Source organism: Nelumbo lutea, chromosome 7 (genome assembly GCF_056320005.1).
Source record: "Nelumbo lutea isolate HS-2025 chromosome 7, American lotus-T2T, whole genome shotgun sequence".
NCBI classification, from domain to species: domain Eukaryota; kingdom Viridiplantae; phylum Streptophyta; class Magnoliopsida; order Proteales; family Nelumbonaceae; genus Nelumbo; species Nelumbo lutea.
Genome location: NC_142690.1, coordinates 16,841,274 through 16,851,999, shown reverse-complemented (window position 1 = coordinate 16,851,999; position 10,726 = coordinate 16,841,274).

Genomic DNA, 10,726 nt, shown 5'->3' with positions numbered 1-10,726 from the left:
TTCTATTATTTTCTGTTATTTTCTTTATTTCATCTTATTTTCTTATCTTCACAACCTCCTACTTTGTTCATTTGGAAATAAATCCACCCAATCCCTGTGGAGACGACCTTACTCATCACTATCTACAAATTATTTAATTGGAGCAAGACTTTTTATCTTTGGTTGGATTCGACACCCACCAACGGGCCATTTCAATTCCAAGGAAATACCGTAAGAGACCTAAATCCTTCACCTCAAATTGAGTGGCTAAGAGGTCCTTCAACCTATAAATTTCAACTTCCTAGTCACCTGTGATCACTATTTCATCAACATACACTATTAAGGCTACAATATTTCCTTCTCCCCTTTTCACAAATAATGTATGCTCGGTTTGACACTGTTTGTAGCCAAACTGTTGCGTAGCTAGATGAAATTTACTGAACCAAGCTCTTGGTGATTGTTTTAGACCATACAAGAACTTCTTTAACCTACACACTTTTTGCTCTTTGCCTTGGGCACTAAAGCTGGGGGATTGTACCATGTACACCTCTTCCTCAAAATCTCCATTCAGGAATGAATGCATTTTTAATGTCTAGTTAATGAAGATCGCAATCAAGATTTGCAGCAAGAGAGAAAATAACTCTAATGAAGTTCATCTTAGCTAGTGTAGCAAAAGTCTCTGCATAATCTACTCCATACACCTGGGTAAACCCTTTTGCCACCAACATATCCTTGTACCTTTCTACTGTGCCATCAACCTTGTGCTTTACTGTAAACACCCACTTATACCCTACCGATTCCTTACCCTCAAGAAGATCCACTATCTCCCATGTACCATTTTTATGTAAGGCATTTATCTCTTCTTTCATTGCATCTATCCATTCGGATACTAAGAGAGCTTCTACCACATTTTTAGGGATAGGGACACTATCAATGGAAAAAAGGAAAACATGAAAAGAGGGTGATATGTTCTCATAGGAAACAAAACGTAAAATATGATGCTTGGTGGTATAAGACCTAATTCCCTTCCTTTTGGCAATAGGGATTTATAGGTCATTGGCAAATGAAGTATCAATAGTAGGAGGATTAGAAACATCAACATGAATAAGAGTCCCTAGTTGGATAGGATTTGTCCTCGATGAATTTGATGATGTTGATGGTACAACTTAAAGTTGCTCTACAGTTCTTGAACTTAGCTGGCTCTTGCGATGACGAATAAAAACACAGAACGGAGGAAGGTCGGGCAAAGTTGGAAGAACCTGAACTCATTTCTCCTCCACCTTACTCTCCCCATGAGGAGAAATAGGGAAAATGGGTCAGTCTCAAAGAAAGACACATCCATAGACACATAGTATTTTCTAGAAATGGGGTCAAAACAACAACCCTTTTGAGAAGAATGATAACCCAAGAATACACAGGAAATGGTACGGGGATCAAGTTTACCACGAGTAGGAGATAGTTTTGAACAAATCAACAAAATCCAAACACACGAATAGAAATGGAAAAGAGGGGAGCCTTGTGAAATAGGAGCTAATGAGGGGCCTTGTACCCTAGCAAGTGAGATGGCATACAGTTGATAAGATAGGCAACACACAACACAACATCCAACCAAAAATGTTTAGGGGCATTCATGTGTATGAGTAACCTACAAGCAACTTCAAAGAGATGACAACTTTTTCTTTCGGCAACACCATTCTGTTGGGGGGTTCTAGCACAAGAGCTACGATGGATGGATCCATGCAAACCAAAAAATTCCATGAGATCACTATGGAAGTACTCTTTGGCATTGTCCGATTAGAAAATTTGGATTTTTATTTGAAATTGAGTGAATATCAAGCGTTAAAAATCTTTAATAATTTTTTGTACTTCATTTCTGGACCGCATAAGATACACCCATGTATATTGGAAGTAGTCATCAATAAGCATAATGAAATACTTATAGCCAGTCTCAAATGTTAAAGTGATAGGACCCCAAACATAAGAATAAACAATATGGAAAGGAAAATCAAATTTATTATTCCTTGAAGTAAAATGATTTCTACAATGTTTGCTAAACTGACAAGTTTAACATGTGAGTTCAGACACTAACACTAACTTAAACAAATTTGGAAATAAAATTTCAACGACTCAAAAGATAAATGATCTAAATGACTATGCCATAAATAGATTTGACTCTTACTAGATAGACTCTTAGACTCAATAGCCGCAAGACAAGTTTTATTCTCCAGCATGTAAAGACCATCCACCATACACCCTCTACCAATCATCTTCCTCGAGACCAAATCTTGTATCACACAAGAAGAAGGGAAAAAGGTTACTGAGTAGTTTAACGAATTTGTTATACTACAAATAGATAACAGATTTATATGTAGTTTTGAAATATGTAGAACATCAGAAAGGGTGAGTCCAAGAGGAAGGAAGATGGTTTCTTGACCAGCAATGGTTGAGAAAGAACCATCAACAAGTCTCACATTGTCCCTACCAGATAACATATGATAAAATTGAAAACAATTTGACTTACTTGTCATATGGTTCGAGGCTCTAGAATCTATTATCCAAGGGGAGTCTGAGAGATGAGAAGACACATGGAAAGTTGTGGCAGAATTACCATTACCTGATGTAGACGCAAAGGAAGTTAGGGGGGAGAAGCTGTGGTAGATAATTAAGGCTCCTAAGAGGCCAAGTTTGTTGCACTAACCTTCTTTTGACCTTGTTGTCTCAACTTCTTATTCTGGTTTGATTTTTTACTCAGCTCCTGGGCCCACTTTGGTTTCCCATGAAGTTCCCAACATGTATCCCAAGTGTGTTTAGACTTCTGACAATGAGTGCACCATAGTTTATCATTGTCATTAACTTTCTTCTGGAAGTCACTCTTCTTAAAAGAATTACTACCTCCTGTAACAACACTCCCTTGGGCTACTAATGCAATATGCTATCCTTCAGAATTATTCATCACATTTCGTCTGCTCTCTTCTGACTGTACTAGGGCGTAGGCTTTCTTGCACTGATGGAAGATCTTTACTTTCCAATATTTGAACCCTGATGGATTCATATATAGAATTCAGCCCTAAGAGAAAGGCAAAAACTCATTGTTGGGAAACCATAGACTTATAGGAGTTAACATTTGCATCACATTTCCAATCTATGTTCTGATAATGATCTAATTTTTTCCAAATAGAGGTCAAATATGAGTAGTAGATAGATAGACTTCTCTCCCCATGCTTACAAGTTGAGGAGGCAGCCTGCAGCTGATATATTTTGGCATAATGCTGTTGTTCTAAATATGTAGATTTGGCCTGCTCCCATATCTCATGAGTTGTTTCTGCCCACATGAAGGTCTTTCTCACTTGTAGTAGCATGGATAATAGCAGCCATGACATCACCATATTGTTTTCCTAGTCCCACCTATCATGTTCTACACCTCTAGACTATGGCTCTTTAACTCTACCATTGATGTACCCCAATTTCCCCCTTGCAGTTATGTAAAGTTTGATCCCCCTTAACCATTCTAGGTAATTTCGACCATCAAAGGGAATCAAAGCCATGGGAAAACTCATGTCAAAACTCATGTGCTCGGTCCTAAGCTTCTTCTACTAGGTCCAATTCCACGCGTAGATCTTCATTATTCTATCCCTCATCAAAGAGCTCTGTCTGAAGGGTTGGGGAACCTATCTCCACGGGGATCATGGCTTCGGCCCCGTAGGTCAGAGTGAAAGAGGTCTAGTGGTAGTTCACGGGATCGTCCTGTAAGCCTAGAGAATTCTCGACAACTCCTTAATCCACCTTCCCTTGGCCTGATCTAGGCATGTTTTCAAGTCGTGTAGTAGGATGTGGTTGGTTACTTCAGTCTGCCCGTTGCTCTGAGGTTGGTGTACTGCGATAGTCCGGTGATCAATCCTTAGGTCGGCACAGAGGGCCTCGAACTTCTTGTTGGTGAACTATATTCCATTGTCTATGATGAACACGTGCGGGATACAGAAGCAGCAGATGATTCCCTGCCAAAGGAAGTTTCAGGCATTGTGGGCGGTGATGTGTGCCAGGGCTTTGGCTTCTACCCACTTTGTGAAGTAGTCCACTACTATGAGAAGGAACTTCTTCTGGGCAACTGTGGTGGAGAAGGGACTGAGGATGTCCATCCCCCATTGGGAAAACGACCATGGGATGGCAATTGGTCTCAAAGGGGCTGCAGGCTAGTGATGTAGATTAGAGTGACGTTGGCAACTATCGCACTTCCAGACTAACTGGGCGGCATCTTGCTTCATCGTTGGCTAGAAATACCCCCGTTGAAGCACCTTATGGGTTAGTGTGTGCGCGCCAGGGTGATCTCCGCAAATGCCCTCATGTATTTTCGTAAGGACATAGTTTGCCTCGGCTGGGGGGAGGCACTTCAAGTAGGGAAGCGTGTGAGAACAGCCGTAGAGTTGATCCTGTATCAGGCAATACCTAGCTGCTCTGTGTTGGAGTCTTTTGCTTCTGCTCGATCCTCCGAGGAGGTGCCCTCTCGAAGATACTCGATTATGGGGTCCATCCAAGATGAGCCATGTTGCACTGGAAGGATGAGGATGGCTAATAGTGCGATGTTTAGTTGGGTCATGTCTAGCCAGACAGTTAAGTCATGGTTGGTTTGCGGCGAGCTGGCGAGCTTTGAAAGGGCATCGGCTTGAACATTCTCGGCTCGAGGGATCTACTGGATTTCGAAGTGCTCGAGCTGCTAAATGAGCTCTTGCATCTTCTGTAGGTAGCTCGCCATAGAGGGAGTCTAAGCCTCAAACTGGCCGTGGATTTGGTTGACCATGAGCTGAGAGTCGCTGAAGGCCTTGATTCGTCGTGCCTCGAGGTCTAAAGCAAGGCGGAGCCTAGCAATCAGGGCCTCATACTCAGCCTCATTGTTGGATGCTTTGAACTCGAACTTGAGGGCGTGTTTCAACACTACGTTGTCCGGGTCGAGGAGGATAAGGTCGGCGTCACTGCCCTGCTGGTTTGACGAGCCATCAACATGGAGGGTCCATGCTGGGGGTAGAGGGGCCGATTCCTCCATGGTAAATGTACATTCTACAATGAAATCTGCCAAGGCATGGGCTTTGATTGCCTTCCTGGGTGTGTACTTGATGTCGAATTCACTCAGCTCCATGCTCCACTTAACTAGGTGGCCTGACACTTCCGATCTCTGTAGCACCTACTTGAGGGGCTACCTAGTGAGTACTCGAACACTGTGGGCCTGGAAGTAGGGTCTGAGTTTTCTGGCTGTAGTGACGAGGGCCAGAGCCAACTTTTTTAGATTGGAGTACCGGGTCTCTACGTCGTTGAGGACCTTGCTGGTGTAGTAGATCGGTCTCTGTACCTGGTCTTCTTCTTTGACCAATGCTGAGCTGATGACCTCATCCCCGGTCGAAAGGTAGAGCAATAGCTCGTCTCCTGGGCTTGGCTTAGTAGGAGGGGCGGCGAGCTCAGGTAATGCTTAAGTTCCTGGAAAGACTGCTCACACTTTTCTGTCCCATGGAAGTCCTTTGGCCGTTTGAGTGTTTTGAGAAAGGGGAGGCACCGGTCCGCGGACTTGGACATAAACCTGCCAAGGGTGGCTATTCTCCCGGTAAGGCATTGCAATTCTTTGTGGGTATGGGGGGATGGCATGTCAAGAATGGCTTTTATCTTCTCCGGATTTGCTTTGGTTCCTCTCTGTGTTACCATAAACCCCAGAAAATTTCCAGAGCCAATCCCGAAGGCGCACTTGTTTGGGTTTAACCTCATCTTGTACTTTCTAAGTTTGTTGAAGACTTCGCGGAGGTTGGCCAGGTGGTGTTCGGCCTTTTTTCTCTTCATGGGCATATCGTTGACATATGCCTCCACGTTCCTACTGAGCTGTTCTTTGAATACCTCGTTCACCAGCCACTAATAGGTGGCGCCAACATTTTTGAGGCCAAAGGGCATTACCTTGTAGCAATACAAGTTGCGATCAGTGATAAAGACCGTTCGTTCTTGGTCATCCGGGTCTATTCGGATCTGGTTGTAGCTAGAGAAGGCGTCCATGAAGCTTAGGAGCTCATGTCCTACTGTTGCGTCGATGAGCTGGTCGATTCGTTGCAGGGGAAAGTTGTCTTTGGGACAGGCCTTATTTAGGTCGGTGAAGTCAAAGCAGATTCTCCACTTTCTGTTGGTCTTCTTCACAATCACTATGTTGACCAGCCAATCGGGGTATTTGAGTTTCCTAATGAAGCCGGTGTCGAGCAACTTCTATACTTCCTTAGCGATCACTTGCCACCGCTCTATGAAAAATTTCTCTTCTTCTGCTTCATAGGTTGGTAATGGGGGTTGACGTTCAGCCGATGTGTGATAACTTCAGAATCGATTCCAGGCATGTCCTCTGCCGACCAAGCAAATACATCGGCATTATTCCTCAGTAGTCGAACAAGTTCCTCTCGGAGGTAGTCGCCTAGCAGGGAGCCAACTTGGACTGTCTTTTCGGGATCTTCCTCAAATAGGGGGACCTTGACGAGGTCTTCCACGGGTCAGTCGTGTTGTGCCTTTAATTCGTCATGTAGGTCATATGCTTCTGCCATCAATGTCTCGGTCACTGAACATGGTCATCGACAGGATAACTGATAGCAATGTCGCACTATTTTTTGGTCCCTGCGCGACACCCCTACGCCATACTTAGTTGGAAATTTCATGGCGAGGTGGTATGTTGAGACTACGACCTATAGGGCATTGAGGGTCGGCCTACCAAGGATCACGTTGTAAGAGGAGGGGCAACGCACCACGATGAAGTCCACCATGGCCGTCGCAGTCACATCGTCATTTCCAATCAAGAGGGGAAGAGTTATCCGCCTAGTGGGCTGGAGGCGCTTTCCTAAAAATCCCATCAAGGGAGTGCTGACTGGTGCAAGCCATTCTCTGGTGATGCCAAGCTTTTCGAATGCATCTTCAAACAATATGTTGGCAGAACTCCTTGTGTCGATTAGGATCCGTTGTAGCTCAAAGTTGGCCACTTTGGTTGTGATGACCAAGGTGTCGTCGTGCGGTGTCTGGACCCCTCGGAGGTTGTCGTCAGTGAAGGTGATAGATGTGTCGCGCCTCCTCCCGTGACCTCAGTTGTCGATCTCGCGTAGTCGAGCATATCTCTTCCGTCCGTAGCTGTTTCCCCTCCGAAGGAGATTCCTCTCGATATCACATGGATGACGCCGGCTGGGGGGCCTCGGGGCGGAGATTGCTAAGCTTCATCTGCTCTTCTTTCCTCTTGGGTTGACTTCTCCTTTCTGTCTAAGAAGCCCCTGAGATAACCACACCTAATTAGATCTTCGATATGGTTGCGTAGGTCAAAAAAGTTCTCTGTATCGTGGCTGTGGTCCTTGTGGAACTCACAATATTTGTCTCGGTTCCTCTTGTTACTTTGCGTCTTCATCTTCTTGGCTACCTGACATAGTCACGATTATAGATTTGCATCAGAACTTCAGACCGTGGAACATTAAGTGGCATGAAATTTCGATAGGCCGGCGGAGGGGTGCGAGGTCTATGGTCGGTCCGACGATCTTGTATCTTATGGTCTTTGTCCAACCTCTCAGATTTCCGCTCGTCGTTCTCTCTTCTTTTTCTGTCAAATTTCTCATCCTCGTCTCTGAGCTGTGCCTGGGCCTCTTCAGCATTGATATACTTCTACGTGTGGCTCATTAGCGCGACCAACGTTTGAGGAGGATTCTTGGAGATGGAGAAGTTGAATGGGGAAGGGCGGAGTCCGTGTTGTATGGCCATCACCGCAACTGATTGATTTAAGTCCCTGACTTAGAGTGCTTCTTTGTTGAACCTCGCCAGGTAATCTTTAAGGGACTCCACATTTCTTTGTCGAACCTCCATAAGGTTGGACGAGATTTTCCAATGCTTCTGACTAGCTGTGAACTGTGCCAGGAACTGGGTCTCCGGTTGTGCCCATGATGCTATAGACTTTGGCGACAGGGAGGAATACCATGTCAAGGCTGGGCCTTGCAGTGTGGTTACAAGGGCTTTGCACATCAGTCCCTCCGACGCACCATGTAGCACCATTTGGGCTTTGAGTGCCATGACATGGTCGAAAGGGTTAGAGTTCCCGTCATACTTGTCGAATTGGGGGGCTCGCCATCCGACAGGGGGTATCTTGTCCACTATGGATGAAGGGTGGCTCCTTGGTGATATGCATGGTGGCCTGCACAGGTTGGTCTACGATGGGAATTGCGCTCTTATGGGTGGAAGTGCGCTCTAACTCTTCCAGACATTGCTGGAGCTCTTTAATTTTGGCATCTCTGTTGTCTGGGGCTATAGTGTGTATGGCCTCTCTTTTGGGTCGTGTTGGATGATCCTTGATCGAGCTTGACTCGGTGACCGAGACTACAAAGGGCGGCATCCTTTTGTCGAGCCTTTCTTCGAAGGGGATGCACATTGATTGGTATGTCTGGCTATGGTAATCTTGTTCACAGGAACGGGCAGTGGCGGCAGGCCTTCGGGTCGTGTACTGCCTCATACGCTTGGACCGCTCTCCCCTTACGTCTGACCGGTGCTTTTGGGGGTCCTTGGTCCGAGGATCATCCTCCGTGCGCGTCGGGGCGTGAGGGGGGACAGCCCAGTTGGGTGGCGCGGCAGACCCTAGTGTTTGCATGAATTCGAAGATCTTATTAACCTTTTCCTGCATGGCTCGGAATTGTGCTGGATCTACTACGGCCGAAGGTTGCTGGACTTCTTAGTTCTCCCGAGACGGGGGATGACCAGCTGATTGTTCAGACTAGTTTTTAGGCATCTTAATTGTTTTCTTAATTGTGCAACAAGGAATGAGACTTCTGGGAAAGGCTTTTTGTGTTGTTCCCACAGACGGCACTAATCTGATGCTACTTAATCCAAGGTTATGCACGAACCGAGGATGGTAATCATATTGTCCTTGCTGGCAGGCCGGGGCTGAGCTTCAAGGACGAGGCCACACTTTAAGATCTGCGATCAAGGAAGAAATCAGAGGCCCGAGGAATTACCCCCAGGTATGTACTCCGACGCTTAAGTCAGTAGGAAGTGGTGGATGGCCATGCCGAGCTATAGGGATGCTGGTCTGGGCTAATTAGTAGTGTGGGCGTTAGAAGTCAAAAGTCCCTTATCTCGAGCATGGAGTACCTTTTTATAGCTAGAGGGTCCGTATCCTGATTGAAGTAGGTTTCCAAGGAAATTGGGGCAGAGTTACCCGCCAAGGTTACAGGGAGTAGATGGATCATCAATCAACAATTGGAAGAATTCCTGAAGTCCCTCTGAAGTGAATCAAGAAGGTCTTCAAGAACTTCAAGAAGGAGATCAAGAAAGCTTCAAGAAGGAGGTGGCGACAAGAAGAAGAGGAGATCTCATCCTTTATTATGAACTGATTTGTTTTTAGCTAGGGTTGTGGAAAGCCGAACCATGATAATGAATATATTTTTATTATTATGATTTATCCAAGATTGTGATTTCCATATAGTCTATGAATTATTTGCTTAATGCGATTAGGAGTGGCCATCTCTTAGTTGATTCTGTGTATATGAATGAATCGGGAGAGGAATTTATATACTCGACCACATAGTTCATGGTGTGAATTGAGTGGTATATAGGGATATATACACATGATTCATATGAATATATGAGTTTTTCTTGCACTTCATGCATTTCTATTATTGAGAACTCTAGTCGAGGGATCAAGGGGTTACTTGATAGAAATAGGTTTAATATATCTTGGGAAAGAATATTAAATAAAATTGGGAAAAACTTTAGCTTATGGGAATAACAATTAATCTTGGTTAATTGTATCCATCAATATTCATTAGATTGGTTGGGCGGACCTAAAGCCCTAGCGATTTCATCCTTTGCATATTCGGTTTGTTGATTGTCCTTGCTTTTATCTTCTTTTTCTAGTTTTTATTTTCATTAGTTCTTACTCTTAAATCTGAATTTCGATTGTCCAAATAATTAGGGAAGACTGTAGTTCTAATACTCATTTTGTCAAATCCCCGTGGGAATGATATTTTTATACTACTTAATAATTAGTGCACTTGCTAGGATTATATTTATATCTATCAACGGGCCGAGTTGTGACAGATGGCTAGGGGCCTCATGGCCAGCTTAGCCATGTCCCCAACACCTTACTATCATGATTTGTTGTAAATTTATTAATATTAGTAATAATTAATGTAAATGTCCATTCTCATAAAAATATGTAGGGCCAAAGTTGTAAAGTAACCATATTCAACATTCAACATTTAGGTTTTAGCTAATAGGGATGGCAATGGAGTGGGTTCAAGGTAGGACACCCCTTCCCTGTCTCCACCTCATAGCCAAAATCTCCTACCCCACTTCCATCTTCTTCTTGGTGGTAGAGTGGGTTCAGGGCAAGAAACCTTCCCTCGTTGAGGAGAGGGAATCCTTGAATTTTCCCCACCCTTAGAAAACTAACTAAAAATACATCAAAATATGAGGGGTGTTTTAAAAATAGGGTTATATGAATTTGGGGTATTTTAGTTTGGAATTTAGGGGGAATTCAAGAGAAATGAATATTAACACTAGGAATATTTTAATAATTTACCACCTAGTTCGGGGCGGGTTTAGGGAATGCAAACCCTGTCCCCACCCGATCCCTAGTTAAGATTAGGGAAAACCTGACCTATATAGAGTGGGGCCCGATTTTATAGGGAAAATTGCCATCCCAATCCAGTTTAACATTCTATGTATTTAGTATTTAAGCATGTGCATTGCACGTGGGAAAAGATTTTCATAT